The sequence below is a fragment of the Gambusia affinis genome, linkage group LG10 (assembly GCF_019740435.1).
Source record: "Gambusia affinis linkage group LG10, SWU_Gaff_1.0, whole genome shotgun sequence".
NCBI lineage: Eukaryota > Metazoa > Chordata > Actinopteri > Cyprinodontiformes > Poeciliidae > Gambusia > Gambusia affinis.
In genome coordinates, this window is record NC_057877.1 from 3,283,909 (window position 1) to 3,298,496 (window position 14,588).

Genomic DNA, 14,588 nt, shown 5'->3' on the forward strand with positions numbered 1-14,588 from the left:
CTAAATTAACACAGAAAACCCCCCAAAACCTTACAGACAATTGTGCAACATTTTATGTATTTTATTTATGTAGTTAGCAATACATACAGTAAAGAGAGGTTGAAATTTGAACTACTTTTATTCTAACAAGCAGTAGTTATTCTAAAATAACTTTTGACAAGTGGGCAACTTTTTGAACAGCTTATTGATTTCATAGTGACCTAATGCTGCTGCTCTGCTCTTTGTCGTTTGTGGCCAAAATCACAACTGATCTCATATTTTAATAAAATTTAAAACTTGCAGATTGAGAATAAATAAGCCTTTCAGCTTGGCACTTTTCTAAAACATAAATCCTGATTCCATTTTGCCAAATCAGCTGAGAAAACATCAACTTAGCAACTTTAAAGATGTCTGCTCTGCTAATTTATCTGTAGTAACTTTTACAACTGTTAAAAATCTACAGCCTGAATATTTTCGAGCGACTTTCCTCTGCCGTTTTCTGCTCCTTCAGGCTGAGGTTGGAGCTGGTGTGTTCTTGCGTTGGCTTTCAGTTGTGATGGTTAAATTCGGACATGTTTTTTGTTGTTGTTGTTGTTCATCAACATAAACGCCAGTATTGACACCTCCATACACAACAATGGGAAAACCCATTTTAAGTTATAAAATGTATTCAATGTAAGATCTGTCTCTTTAAGAGTGTGACATGAAAGAGCTCCTGTCTGTCATTTCACCCACATTCATCACAATCCGCATCGAATGACCCTAATGACTATTGATTGCTCATTTTACTCATCAGCATGACAGTGATTGCCTGATGATGTCAGACAGTGTTTGGTAGGTTTTGTCTTCTGTTTGTCACCATCATGCAGTTCAGTTGGTCAGTGTCACTTATTGATTTCCACAATTTTAGTCTCAACATAAAAAGTAAGAATTTCTTTTTCTATGTCAAGTCCTGTGATGTTTCACCAAATGTAAAAACCAGAGATGACTTCATTATGTAACCAGCAGCAACAGTTAGAGAGCAAGGTCATTTACGTCTTTAGCAGCTCTTTTGCTTAAAAAGGGAATTTTAAGTAAGTGATCTCATGATTTGAAACAGTTTATGTATAAATAACCAAGGAATGTGCAAGAAAGGCGTGAAAGACATGCATTCTAATAACAAGACCTAACAAAACATGAGTTCTAAAATTCTCCACATAAAGCTATACTACAGATACGTTTTGTCCACCAAAATATATGGATAAATTTCCATCTTCTAAACAAAACGCAGTACAAAGTGAGGTAGTCTCAAAGGTAATTCAAATATTTGAATGGATTTTGTCATCATTCAAACATAGAAAATTGAGGACTATTATGGACTAAATGTAACTCTTTAGTCAACAAACGGTCTTCAGTTTTACTCTACTGGCAGCCGGTTTCCTTCCAGTCGAAACCTTTCTCTGAACATCAATCAGATTTATATCTGGTGGAAGTAAAATGAATCTGTGCTCTTTCCAGTAAAACATACAACTAATCTGCTTTTTAGCTTCCTGATTTTAGGCATCACAAATCTGAAAGAGACTTCCAGAAAACTGCAAACCAACCGAAACACAGAGACCCTCTATGTCGAGGCTAAAAACCGTCTTGTTTAGAGATGCATTTGAAAATCTGAAGAAATCCCACCACAGCTTTTCAGTCAGGTTGAGGTCTGGACTTTGACTGTGCCATTCAAACACCCTGATTCTTTCGAGGTGTTTCACAGTAGCTCTGCTGCTTTATTCTGAATTATTACAATATTAATAACACAATCTGGGCGACTGGTGGCCTCATATTTGTCTCCAGAACACGTCGATATACAGAGGAGTTCACAGGCAGCTGAATAACTACAAGGTGCAAAGGTCATGTGCTTCTTTTGCACCCACATCATCAACCCTCCACCATTATACTTGACTGCTGGTATTAAGCTTTGACAGAGGTGATCGAACTTGTTAATGATCCACCATCAAGAGCTTTCAAATAACAAAAAGTGATTGTCTGCTATTTTCCCCTTTTAAACCCAAGTTGTTCTCAGTTTTTGAGAAAGTTTCCCTTCATTTCTGCATTACCTGGATCATGTGGTGCTCTACAAATAAACTTGCCATGCTCAGTTTATTTATTTATTTATTTATTTTTTTTGCACGTTTCCACATTGGCCTTCCTTACATTATATAAATAATGACTGAAGTTGGCGGTGTGTGCTTTTTTTTTTTTAGCAGGGTCTGATTTGAATATTACAAGTAAAGTTGTTAAAGTTCAGGGCATTATTTTTTATTGTATCCTTATGATACGTAACAGCCTTCAACAGGACGAGGCAGTGGTTTGTTTTTTTAGGTGATAAATAACTTTAAATGAGATCGCCAACTCAGTCAGCAGTTCAGCGAAAAACAGCTGATAGAACTGTATGACGGCTAGCTGCATCAGGGTGTACCAAGGGATTAAAAAGTTCTGCTTTTGAAACCACTAAAGGCATAACATTATGCTTGATAAGCTCTGGAAATTTACTAGTAAGTTTAGTTGGCGTTTATTTCAGTTCATGTAAATTTCTTTAAAAGTTTCTTTTTGGTTCTAGTGGCCTTTAATTGACAGGAACGTGTGTTGTGAGAGAGGGGGCAAAGGTCAAAAGGTCGAGAGTCAAAGCGTCCAGGACTGAAAGCTCCGCTTTACCCCTACACCACCGCTGCAGCTGTTTATTTGATACTTTTTCTTAATGAAGTCCTATCAAAATCTAAAGAGCAACAGATAACATTATTGTTACTGCATTAAACAATATGGATTTTAGCAGCAGTATGATTTTAGAATGGCTACTTTTCTGTTTTTCAAATGAGAAATTAGATAATACGCGTGTTTGTTCCTTGATTATCCATATTTTTGGGAATAAAGTGATTCCGGGGATTTTTCACTAATATCTCATCGTTACTCTCTGCCCATGTTCGGCTTCTGGGAATCACACAGGGGGCTACCGACCTGCAAAGACGCAACTAATTGAATTCATTTTCTTTTTTTCTTTTTTAGTTTTTGTTGCTGCCCCAGAGCCCCCGCGGCGAATGACTGTGGGGGAAGGGTGGGTTAAAGGTCAACTGTCACAGAAGCCCTTACAGGATTCCTCTTGGGTGCGAATCCTCGAGACGTTTCCCTTTAACCAGAACGGTGTGGCCAGGTCTCACAGGTCTGCCCCTCAGCTGCCCCGGGGCTTGAATACATCTCAGTGTTTGCGGGTTGGCACCACACCACAGGCCACAAGGACCAGGACCGCTTCCCCAGTCAGGGCTACACTTGTTGGGAACAATCAATGGCTTTCCCTTTCCAATCACTGTGCAATATTGTGGAGTTTTTCAAGATTAATGGATAGACGCACCAAGCAATCTGTGTTTGGAGCCTCAGTAAGCCTTGCAGCTTGTATCATAGTCATAGTTTGGGTTTTGCTCATCTGCATGAGCAGAGTGTTGGTTAAGCGTACAGTGAGCTCTGATTGGGAATCCACTCAGCCAGAAGTAAACCCATGTTTGCTTTATCCACAGAGGAAACAGCAAAAAGAGAAAGAGAGAGGGGGGAAAAAAAATCACATTAGCAAAAATAAATGTTGGTGGGTTGTTAGGGAGTCTGATTATGTGTGTCTCAGGCAAATTGGCGGTAATGAGTCAAGAGACTGCACTCGTTCACGTACATTAAAACAGCGATCATTAGGAAATTAGGGCCCAGATTAATCCTGTTAATGACACACTGGTGCTCATGGGAAAAAAAGACGGCCCCAGATGTCGGGATGCGGCGGCGCGATGAAGCATCAACTGTGTGTGATGGTTCCTACTCTTGCCTGGCTCACCCCCCCCCCCTCCTCCGCCCCCCAATCCTCCTCCACACACACACGCACACACACCTCCATCCTCCTCCTCCTCTCTCTGTCTCCCTTCCTGACAGTAACGCGGGGCTGCTCCTGTGCAACGCCCGCACTTGAAATGCAAACGAGGGGGGCCGCTGCCGCCTGCTAATGAGAGCAGATCCCAGTGATAAGGAGCGGGAGAGAGAAGGAGAAAGAAAGAGGGGGGGAGAGGGAAAAGTGAATAAATTAAAAAAAAAGGGAGAGAGAAAGGAGTGATCTGAACTGAGGATAAGACGCAGCAGCAGGAACTCTGATGTCCCCAATTAGGAGGGATGTCACCCCCTGTCTGGGCCGCCGTAATAAAGCCCTCACTCTGTATTCGGAATCACATGGCTCCAACACTGTTAACATTCTAATATCTTGGGCGTGCGCGGTAACATTAATTACTTGGCCATTTGGATGGCTCCTGGATCTCTTTAATGTTTGCCACCAAATGGAAATCTGAGCTCGGGCTTACGAGTGCTACATTAGAAAATAATAAGTAATGTTTACACAAGCAGCAAGCAGCCGGGCCTGCGCCACAACCGCCTCAATTCCTCCTGTTGACCGTTTGGATATAGTGTTCTCCTTTTACAAAGACGGCTGCGGACAGTGATCCGTCCAAGCGTCGCCTTTTCATCCCGGTTTGTGTTGTTTTTGTGTGAAGCTTGCAAATATGATCCCAGGTGTTTGACTCTTTAGCTTCCCGATCGGAGTCCGACAACTGGCGGGAAAATCTCTGGTGGAGATTCATGGACGGTCTGAAAGGCACGTGATCCCGTCTTTTGTTTCCCGTCGACGCAGCGGATGCCTCACCAGATGAGCACCTGTGAAGGAATGGACGTTGCTGCAGCCCGGCCTCCCTCCAAATGGTCAGCTCTAATCTGGCGTAGGCTGCGGATTGTTTTCAAAGTCTAGTGAACCCAAAAGAGAAAGGGTAAAGCCATTTTTGTGTGTGCACACAGCAGAAACGTGTTCTTTTGGGGGGTGGCAATAGAAGAGGAGGCCTCGGATAAAGGAGAAAAAGATTACAATCCCCCCCAGCCAGTGTTGGTGGCGGAGCTGCCAGCGATTGAGGCTGAGAGGAGCGGCGGACGTAATGGTTGTATTACTGCACTCTGCGATGCATTATTAATGCAAACGTGATCAAGGCAGGTGGACAAGCCCAGGAGACACGGTGCTGCTTAATGAACGACCCCCCCTCACCCACTCCCTGTCTCTCAGAACAAGGCCCGGCAGCTGTTAGTGTTGCACTGTGAGGTGTGAGTGGCTGTACCTCTGTGGTTAAGGTAGCCCCCTATTTAATTAACAAATAATCCACAGCCGCTCCTAATTGACTCTTTTTATAGACCGCTGCACGTGTCAGGGCCGTGGTCACGCTCACCTGCATTTTTGATGAGAACCGATGTCTTGTGACATTCATTATTTGATTCTTCAAGCCCATCGGACAAGAACCTTTTCACCTTTTTTTTTTTTTCTTTTGGCATTGTAGCAAAAAGAGGAGGCAGTTACTGGATTGTCTGTTTAGGGAGCATATGTAGAATATATGACATCGGAATCAAACTCGGAGGCATAGAAATATATTAACAGATATGCATCTAACACAAAAAAATAACACTTTCTATTAATGTGTCCATCATAACAACTTAGCTGCATTAAATTGGACGTCCCAAGAAAACAATTAACAGTAAGGAGGGTTCAGCGGTCTCTTAGAAATGACACACGCAGTTTGAAAACAGAAGACTTGATTGTTTAGAAGTCGTTCAATTTCCAAGCTGCTTCCACGGCTCTTTGGAGACTTCCTAATGTTTGCTGTAAGGGCTGATTTTGTGGAAAAGAACACTGTTTTGATTAGGATTTGTATTTCTTTTCTCTCTTTTTTTTGGACCACAGGCCCCAGTCGGAGCATGGGGCTCCATCAGAGCATCTTTTTAAGTCACATACTGCCCCCTGCTGGGGTTGTGTAGTATTACCGCACAACAGTCGATAATCTTCAGGGAGAGTCTGTTGGTCTTTAGAGGTACAGTGTGGTAATAAATCAGAGAAGAAATTGAACTGTCCAGAATTTATTGCGTGACACCAGATAAAGCCACAGTAGAGATTCCTTAAATTAGTTTATCTGAGTCATGCAAAAAAATAAAAATAAAAAAAATGGCTACATCTGCTTTCATTATTGCTAAACTGACTGTATTCACTATATCTTCATTACTCACCTGGGTAGGGCCACAAAATAAATAGAAGCCAAGTGTTCTGTTTACTGCTATTTACACAGCCATACAGATTTCAACATGAGCATTGATTTCTGCAGTTCCTGTGTACTCCAAGCCCTCAGGTGTAGCGCCGTTTCCAAACGGGTGAGCATCCCCGACCTGAATCTGAGACCCTGAGCTGCTTTCCAAGAGACGGCTGCCTGAAAGGGGCACTGCAGTGGAAGGCCACTTATACAGAGCATGCAGCCGTGGCCTAAGCACACTATAATTAGATCTTCCCTTCATGTGCACCAAGTGCCAATAGGGTACATAGGGAGGTTTGAGTTTGTTTCCTCATGTATGATGAAAAAAGCAAGGCTCAGACACTGATTCTTATTGGCACATTGTGCTGTTTTGATGTATTTGTGTTAAATAACCCTAACATCAATCTATACACTTATAACCCTATCATAACCCCTAACCCTACAACCTGTGCCCCACCACATCAGAACAGGGCATAAGATCTGCTGTTCTCAACAAGGGTAGTGATTATTACCAAGATAGATCCTAAAAGGGTGGTGAGAAAAGCTACAGACACACACAGACACACACACTCTCCCACACACACTTTTACCAATTTAGCTCTTCACTCCTGGGTTAATGGAATGCTTATAGATGTAGTGTGATTGAGGCTGACAGAAAGATTGAGGTGGAGGTGGGATTTGGGGCGGCGCTGGCACTCGTCGCCTCGGCGAAGCCCCCGCTAACCACCAGAGAACATCCCTTCGTCAGGCTGGATTAAGAGCATGTCAGGCCTGATGGAGCGGATAGCCAGCTTTATGTATCACACAGGACGGACACGCCACGTGGACATTGTCATCTACATCCTGCCCTTTTACCCAGGAATTTGCCACGGGATGGTTATTTACGTCTCAAGACGTAGACCGACATGCTGGGAGAAAAAAAAAAAAAAGATTCCAGGATTATATAGATGATGCTTGAAATTCATCAGAGTTATGAATTTGAATTAGATGATAATGTTTCTGAAAGTGAAAGGGGAGTGGCTGGGCAGGGGGGTGTGAGGGGGATAGAGAGGAAATATGTTACAGCTGTTAGCTCAGACATGCAGGGTTTAGAGTGTGGAGGGATTTGAATTGTTAAGACCAGTCGATACCTGCTAGTTCCGCCCGCTTGCTCGGTTCTGAAGCGGACAAAAGGGAACGGCGTGAAGCTCTCGCATTCCTCAAATCTGTGATGAACAGTGAAGATGGAAACTGTCGGTACTTAGAAATTGCTTAGATCTGATCAGCTCTGATGTCACGGTCGGCAAACCTAACTACGGCGCCTGTAATACAAGCGTGAGCCAAGGGTACAATTGTATCTCAGAACGACTTGTTGTCATATTTCAGCTGAGCAAAAAATAAACATTTGGATATGGTGAAGCCAAGAATTGATTGTGGCTTTAGGGAGGGTAACATTGTAGCCTGTGTAGGTTTGCCCGAGGCTAAAGCTTACCAGTGCTTTTATACATAGTTTATTCCTACCTGTTCTCTCTCCATGTCTTGGACCTGTATGATAGTATCTGCTTCAATTCCCCAGTCTGAGCAATCTGTTTGAATCCACGAGGTTGTGAATAAAACAAGCCTGCTCTCCTGCTCAGCTTAGTGTATAATGCAGGACCTCGCCATTGGTCATGAATTGACAAAGTCCACACAGAGCTATATCCCGCACCCTTACCTGCTGGAAATAGCCATACAAGCAGATGTGCTACAATCAAGCGAAGATGGGGGCGGGGGGAGGAAATGCATGACGGCACAACAAATTCCCGTCGAGTGGGTTAGGGAGAAACCTTCGATGAAGACGAGCAGAAGACGGGACATTATGTTTGGAGGGGATGCGCTCCTGAATCCAAGCTTCTCCAAAGCGTGGTTCAAGGTGGAGAGTGGTCACTCCGGACAGGCATTAGGAGGTAGTGGGAGGTGGTGGGGGTGGTGGGGGGATGGCAGGGGGGGGTGCTTACAAAGCCACAGCCACCAGCCTGGTCTCAGGGAAGCACTAAGCCTGAATATTTCATGGCTCCTCCAAGCACGAAAAGACTGCAAAACTGAGCCAGCTCATTTGGAGGTGTGTGCCTGCAGAAGGTCAAGACCTGAGAGCAGACAGGGAAAGGCGAAAGACGCATCAACCGTCTACCGCCGTTCGCCAGGGCCTCGGTGCACTTCTTCTTTTCCCTGATTGTCGGCTCGGATTCACCCATCAGGAAGTATTTAACATGCTCTCTGGAGAAAAGGACGTTCATTAGAATATTATTTCGTCTTCTAGATCTAAATGCACAGAGCAGCTCTTATTATGGTGAGCTAGGTGCCAAACTCACATGTGCTCTCTTCTCCTAACAGCACAAAAGAGAAAACAATGGGGTGTTTTTTATACCCTGCAGACCCAAAAGGGAGGCGTTTAGCTCCTCGCGACTTTGCGTGCAAAGCAACCCAAACTCCCCGTGCTTGGCGCCTGGGCTCAGAACAACAGCTCCAAGTTAAGGGCTGTCTCTAACAGGAAAAAAAAAGCAAAGGGAGTACGATGGCGGCGTCTCAAACCCCAGCGTACCTCTTCTCCTATTCCCTCCCTAATCAATATCAAACGCAACAAAAAACACGGGCGCGAGGAAGACACAGGAAGACACAGGAACACACGCGAAAGCAAACAAATGCCTGTTCAGTGGGGGGAGAGAATTAGAGCGCGGCGCCGTCTCCTCATCTTACCTGTCATTATATGCTTTAGCTCTTAATGAGTGCTCCTCTTCACTTGGTCACATCGCATTTGTTTTCTACAAGTCCCTTTGAACAGCTGAGAGATATTGAGCACGCTTTGATCATGGAATCCGTCTGAATTTCTAATGCACCCCCCTCACACACATGCACACCCACGCACACACACACACACACCACCCTCTCTCCCCATATCTCAAGCTAGGTCGTCTCCACATTTCAGTCACTATTTTGTTTGTTTATTCACCAGCGAGGGCGGTGGGAAGGAGGGTGCAATAAAAAGAATCAAGTGAAAATGAGTTGTGGGGAGCCAGGAGCATGTGGGCTGTGTGAGTTTTGTTATTATTCATTAATGATTATGAATTTAACAGAGAAGTAATAAAAGAATGAAAGAGAAAACACTGCCACAAGATGCCGCAGAGTGTTTTATATATATAATTTTTTTTTTTGTTGTTTGTTTTGTTTTGTTTTGTTTTTTGAAGGCGAGCAAGCCGCCCTCTAATGATGACCCTTGGCATGCTGTGACACCTGGGACCTTCCCTTAGCGTGAGGGAGGGTGATGAAAATTAGCCCATTCACATTTCAAACAGAATTTGGGCTGGCCCCTGATCACAGCGAGGGGCCGTGGGGGTTGGTGGGGTGGACGGGTTCAGGGGGGCCGGCTCCTCGCGGTCCTGCGGAGAAAACACGCAGCACCAGAAGAGCTCTCCACGCGGCCAGAGCCTCTCCCCTGGCAATCACTGCGGGAACACATGGCGACATGACTGTGGGACGCGATGGGGTCTGGATGTACTCCGGCTGTTATTCCCTGTTAAAAGATTTAAACCATTGGGGTATGATAGGTCCCTTTGATGTTAGCTAAGCACAGAGCTGGAGAACAGGGAGGAAGAAGAAGAAGGAAAAGAAGAAGGCAGAAAAGGGGAGTGCAAGAGGTGGGGCGAGGTGTGGTGCTTGTTGGTAGCAGTGATGCTGGGCAGAGAGGGCTTGTTACTTGAAGGCAATCGTCTTCACGGAGTCACACTCCAAGAGGGAGGAGGAGGAGGAGGAGGCGTGTGGAATCTCTTTTTCAACACGGCACGGCAACAAAGGGAAGATAAAAGACAGAGGTTGAAGCTGGGGCCAAGACCCACTGTGAAGCCAAGATTACTGCCAGCGCAAAGTTCTGCCACTTCTACCACTCCAGCAACTTTTACGCTCCTAATTGCCCCGATTTGCCTCTGATAGATGAGAAGTGGCTAGGAGTGGCATACGTTCTTCTGTGTTTTTCCACAAACTGTTTAGTGTCTTTAAGAGCACAGTTATTGTTTGTTTTAGGTAGTGGAAGAGGTTTTATTGTGAAAACAGTTCTGATGATGCAAGAGCTCTATAATGATAAAAACAGAACACACTGAGGCTGCTTGCTGAACATTCCAGCCTGATGACACCAGTGTGAACTCCTGCCCAGGTCTTCCTCTGGTTGGCAAAAGAGCCCAACCACCGCATGGAAGCAGGCCTGAGAGCTGAGTGTAAAACGTAACAATGCTTAATTTACACCAATGCACAGAAAGACTGAATTCAGTAAGTCAAATGTTCAAAAAATAAATCCAAAACTAACATTTTTAAATCTTTAACAGAGGAATGTTGATGTGCTGAAGCTTCGGAAAGAGCAGGAACTTCTTGACAAAGGCCCAATTTTAAACCATTAAATTACAAAGTCAATTTTATGTATTAGTTCCTGTTATGTCACATCGATGCTGTTCAGAATACCTTAAACTAAAGAGTTTCATTTTTCAGCCTCAAATGAGGAATCGTTTACCTCAAAAACAATCTTGCAGTTCCTCTGTCTGGAGCCACTTAGCTTTGTACGCGTTGCTGTCGGCACCAAATACCAGCAACAGTTTAATGGACTCAGATGAAGTTGATTGGACTGTGATTCTTGTGAGTTTTACCAACACTAACAGGCAGTTTCAGCAGCTCCAGTGCAGGCAGCAAACCTCCCCTATGAACTGTGACACAAGGAGATCCTCTGCTGTAGCCTCTGAAACCCGTCACACCTGCTGCATATCCTTTACAAATGTGTGCAAGACTTTGTCGCTTTCCCACTAAGGATTAAAAAACCCCACAATTTTACAGTTCATTTGTTTCCATTAAATAATAATAATAATAAAATTGCCATGTGTCCATTAAGCTAATTTATTTTTTAAAATATATTGCACTTAATGGAAATGCAGCTCAAATCACTATTTCACTAGAGGTTGTTTTTTTTTATCTCCTAATGGGTTGAAGGATGATTTTTCTTTGTGTTTCCTTGTGTTATCTAGTTCTGGATTATGACTCACATTTGACAATAACGGCAGCGATATTCGTATCAACGGCTAAAAGTTGTCATTGCATTCAGCTGTTTTATACGTTTTCATGAGGAATTAATTGTGAACAATCAGTAGGCTTTACATTGTTCCCACTGGCACTGCATGGTGAGGATGCTTCAGCATTTGGGAGACAGATGGAAGACAGGCTCAGCAAAGGGAATACTAAAGATCTGAAAGCGTTTTAGGAACAATTAAGATCTTTGATGGTTTAATCTGTTCACATCAAAAGCAACAACCGCTCCGTTTGATTTTCTTCTGATGACACTGTCTATAACTGATGGAGTCGACTGTCAGCAAACAACCACGGGGCAGGGATAGGAGTGCAGTGCAGTACATCCAGCTGCGCTACGCCGTACCTGAATATGACTGACTTCATGCTTTGGGCTTAAATATACAAAAAAATAAAGAAAGAAAGAAAGAAAAAGGGAAGGACAACATGTATTAAACCAGCTGAGGATGTGTATGTTTTTCTGGATCGTGCCGTTTGACTCCAGGGACGTTGAGAAAGAACTGGGGAAAAAAAAAAGAAAGACTTCATCAAACTGACTGAAACGTGTTTTTCTGACCTGTTTTATTGCAGCTTTTCTGCCTGGTAATCAGACAGTTAATCACAGGAGGCCGTACGTCACAGTGGAAGGGATTACACGAGTCACAGAGGCTTTCTGACCTTCTGACATTGTTCTTCTAGGTCCTCCTTTTTACTCTCCAACCCCTTTCCTTAGAGACTCACCAATCAGAGATTCTCCTGCAATTAATTAACTTGTCTTTGTATTAATAGCGACTCAATCTGAAGTGCTTCTAAAACCAACACCAGCATGCTTCAGTATGCCAGTCACGCCACTTTTTTGTACTGTAAAAACCATCCACATGAAGATGCTTACATAGCTTTTTATAATTTTTTTTATCACTATTTAGAATATATAAATCTTCCATATTCCTTTCTAATTTTCACATCCGTAAATTTAAGTCGAGTCTCACCTCGCCGCTCGCATTCAACACCACTGAGATTTGCAGCTGTGACTTTGAGCGCGTTGTGTTTACGTTTGTGTAAAAGCGGCGTAAATTGAATTCCGCTGTATGTTCCCGACAGCGACTACAAGTGTAAAGTGGTGTGTTCGGAGTTGTAGGTACCGCTCCTCTGGAGGGGGGCTGGGTTAGTGGTGGGGGTGTGGGTCTCCCCCCACCGCCCCCCCCAACCCCTCGTTGTTCCGTGGCTGCCGGGATCTAATCAATAACTCTCATGGCACGCCGCATCCTGGAAGAATCTGCCGTAGATTAACTCGACAACAGGGATGAAAAAGGAGGGAAAGCTCCTCTGGATATCTGTTTGTCTGCTCCCCTCCTCAGATGTGGCTGGGAAACGAGCACCAAACGGGGAGCAATTGAATGCAAAATGTTCTTTTTTTTTTTTTTTTTTCAGCAAGCGCAGCCGCCTACACCCCTCCCAACCCTCCACGACCCCTTGAGGCGAGACCAGCAGAAACCTTCATTGGATCAGAAGGTGACATATCAAAAAAATCATGTCACACAAAAAAAAAAAAAAAAAAAAAAAACAGGCAGTAATGGCTGCCGAAGACGTGGCAGCAGTTCTAGATTTCGGCTGGGCTCTTTCTATGGCTCCCCTGTCTGTTGGGGTTGTACGGCATCACAGAGAAAACTCTCTCTCTGGGCCTGCCGCCGCGCAGACGTGGGATTTGATCTTGATGGCTTTTTGACAGTTTGGGATGAGGGATAGCGGTTAGCGGCGAACAAGAGATGCTGAGCTGATCAGTGGAACTTTTCAGACAGGAGTGCAGCCTAAAAGCTCCCCTTTTTCTTCCGTCTCTCTTGCTATTAACCCGTTTTCTTTCATACTCCCAGTGTCTCCTGCAGCATGCTGATCATTTACATTCGCAGTCGGTGAGCGGCTGTCTGCTCAGATCACTTTTTATCACCAAAAACATGCTCATTTAAAAAAACTGTGCCGATAAAAGATTCAAACGATGGTTTAATAATGCATGTTTTGAATTGCTCTGCTAATGTAGGGACAGTAATTGCTGAAGTTTGAACACTGCAAAAACTCAAAATCTCACCAAATATATTTGGTCTAGTTTCTAGACCAAAAATAGATAAATTAGTATACTTGGGAAAAGGACAAAACTAACTTATAAGTAACTTTTTGGCAAGATATAGGAGCTTGTTTTAAGTCGGTAATTATGTAATTTTTAATTTAGATTAACAAAACATTTTTCCCATGTTGAAATAACCGGGATGTTCCTGTTGCTGAATACTTTAATGATGCTAATCAGGATCGTTCTTCTTTCATTAGATTTGTTTGAGCTAGTGAACAGGAAACTCTTTTATCCATGATAAGTGACTCAAACAATTTGAGGATTTTCAAACTTTGGCTCCACATGGATTTAATGATTTAACATTGAATATCTTTATCTTTCAGCTCATTCAAGTTATGTTTGATTTTTACAGTATTTTTTATAACAACTGAAGGTAACATAGCTGTTTGATTGTGCTATGTGCCTGAAAAATACATAATACCGCCCACTGAATTTTTTCCACAGTCTTAGTGCAACACATTGAATTATCAGAGAAGACATCACAGGGCGTCCCATCAGACCATCAGTTCCCGAAACCACAAAAAAAAGGAACAAAGTTCTAACCCTCCGGACCGCACACAGGAGAAAAAGCTTGTTGGGACAAATGAATCCCGTCTCTTAAGAACGCTGGAGGGTTGGAGACAAAACACTATTTATTTCTGTTTGTGCTTTGACCAACTTGGTTCTGATTGGAAACATACCGAACCTGGACGTTACAACCAAGGCACATACCGAACTGAGCTAAACCTAACTGGTATGTTAGGTTGAGTTCTAAGCCTCATCACCTTTTACATTGTTACTAACAATTGTTAGTAATAATTCGGTTTTGACTCCCACTTGTTAGGTTTAGGAGCAAAGAAACAAATAGAAAGTGTATCATAGGTTAAATGTAATTTTCTATAATATTTTCATTATGTCTTTAAAAATATATATTACCATATTATCGTATATTACCTTCCTAAAATAATAGCCCAAGTTATTTTTTGTCTTAAGTGATTTTAGCAAAAAAAGAATAAAATAAAATAAAATAAAATAAAAACACAAACTCACTGCCTCTTTCTTTCTAAAAGATGGTTTTGGCAAAAAAATAAAAAATAAAATCACTTTTGCCAAAAAAATGACTTAGGCCATTATTTTAGAAATGTGACAATGCGGCTAAAGTTTTTTTTTTCATCTATTACATCGAGTGACATTTTTATTAGTTTGTACAGAGAGCAAATTCTTTGAAATGGCATGGTTAGTTTTCTCTGTTTGGGTCATGGGCTTGCATCCGGTTATAAAGGATTTGGTGATCTTAAAGGTTCCCTGCACTTGTTCTCCTAGCTTAATCAAAGACCTACCAA

General features: G+C 42.9%; 1 long non-coding RNA gene across 2 annotated transcripts in view; it reads left to right on the forward strand.

Annotated features, from left to right (window-relative positions):
- Positions 1-14,588, forward strand: part of LOC122838165 — a 162,653-nt gene that overhangs the window by 136,146 nt on the left and 11,919 nt on the right. Inside the window, exon 4 of one of the 2 annotated variants that reach the window (XR_006371847.1) lies at positions 12,576-12,656. The exons of the other annotated variant lie outside the window; for it this stretch is intronic. This is a non-coding gene — a long non-coding RNA (uncharacterized LOC122838165). The remainder of the gene's footprint in view (positions 1-12,575; positions 12,657-14,588) is intronic. 2 annotated transcript variants of the gene reach the window in all.